Source organism: Gavialis gangeticus, unplaced genomic scaffold (genome assembly GCF_001723915.1).
Source record: "Gavialis gangeticus isolate Ggan-Ray unplaced genomic scaffold, GavGan_comp1, whole genome shotgun sequence".
Lineage (NCBI taxonomy): Eukaryota > Metazoa > Chordata > Crocodylia > Gavialidae > Gavialis > Gavialis gangeticus.
Genome location: NW_017728992.1, coordinates 170,527,691 through 170,529,640, shown reverse-complemented (window position 1 = coordinate 170,529,640; position 1,950 = coordinate 170,527,691).

The window sequence follows — 1,950 nt, the reverse complement described above, 5'->3', positions numbered from 1 at the left end:
CTCAGATGTTTCTTGGACCATCACAGCTACAAAACACTCCAATCTACTACATGATACTATTCTGGAGGCTGATGATCCTTATTTCCAAGATATAGTAAGGGCTGCCTTTATTAGTCCTGGCCACAGCAAAAGGTTCACTTTTGCACAGGAATAATCTAAATCAGTGTGCTGACAATCACTGTATATCAGAGTAGAGAGGAGGCATCTTAATATCCTATAAACAGGCAAATCCTGGATGTAGATGAAACTGGAACTTCGAGGAAATGGGACTTAAGGGACATAGTTTGTGACATGGGGGCTGGGGGGATAATATTTTGGTTCAGGAAGAATCAGATGGACCTTCCAAGACGTTCTCATTAGAGGAGACAAAGTACACTCTTTGCCTTTCAGAGAAAATAAGATCATAGGCTACATGAAGGAGCTGTATTGAAGAGCAGAGTTTTCAGCTGAAAATAAATGTAAAAATAAAAAGGGCAACATTGGGCCCTGGTTGAACCAAATTGGGCAGCTGACAACCGCCACCCAGGAAAAAGCTAATCTCCTTAATAGTTACTTTGCGTCGGTCTTCCACCAGCCCAAATGGATCACCCTGCCTGACAGGTTGCAAGACTACCAAGGTAAGGGTGATCATATGTCTGTAATTGGTAAGGATCTTGTGAGGTAACACCTTGAGAGGTTGGGCTTCTACAAATCAGCAGGCCCAGATGGAATGCACCCAAGAGTGCTAAAAGAGTTGGCTGGCATCATAGCATAACCAATGGCAAGGATATTTGAGATGTTCGGGAGAGGTTCCTGAAGATTGGAAGAGGGCCAATGTGGTGCCTATCTTTAAGAAAGGAAGGGAGGAAAATCCAAAGAACTACAGGCCAATCAGTTTGACCAAAATCTCTGGAAAGATAGTGGAAAAGAATCATCAAAGAAACCATCAACAACAGGCTAATGAAAGGCAACAGTCTGAGAGAGAGCAAACCTGGCCTCATTGCGGGTAGGTCTTGCCTGACCAACCTCATTTCTTTCTGTGACCAGGTGGTGCATCACCTGGACAAAGGAGAAGAGGTTGATGTCATATATTTAGATTTCAAAAAAGCCTTTGACTTGGTCTGCCATGATGTCCTCATGGTACAATTGGAGAATTGCAGCCTTGACAACTTTATGGTCTGATGGCTGGGCTCTGTGGTCAGACCCAGAGAGTAAAAGTCCATGGAACTGAGTCAACATGATGCATGGTGAGTATTAGCTTCCCCCAGGGCTCAGTACTCAGACCAATACTCTTTAATATATTCATAAATGGTCTGGATATGGGAGTCAGAAGCAGACTGGCTAAGTTTGCAAATGACACCAAATTATGGGGAAGTGCGTTCACACTAGAGGATAGGCTGGCAATTCAGGTCAACCTGGACAGGCTCACAAGGTGAGCGGATCAAAACCTGATGATGTTCAACACAGAGAAATGCAAGGTGCAGGCACATATAGGCTCACTAGCATCACGACTGAAGAGACTTAGGGGTCACGACTAACCACAAGATGAACATGAGCCACCAATGCGATGCTGCAGCTGGCAAAGCAAATAAAACTCTGGCTTGCATCTACCAATGCATCTCAAACAAAACCCAAGAAGTCATCTTCCCACTTTACTTGGCCTTGCTGAGGCTGCAGCTGGAGTACTACATCCAATTCTGGGCACCACTCTTTAGAAAGGATGTGGAGAAACTTGACAAAGTCCAGAGGAGAGCTAGACAAGGTTCTTTGGATAAAGCTGATATCTGTTATTAGACCAGCTAAAATAGTTGGAAAAAATGTTCTTAGCAAGCTTTCAGAGGACAGCCGTACACATGATTAGAAGTCAAGAGAACAGGCCTTATGAGGAAAGTGGAGAAGCATGGGATTCTTCAGCCTGGAGAAGTGAAGGCTGATGGGTCACTGGGTGGCAGCCTATAAGTATATAAGGGG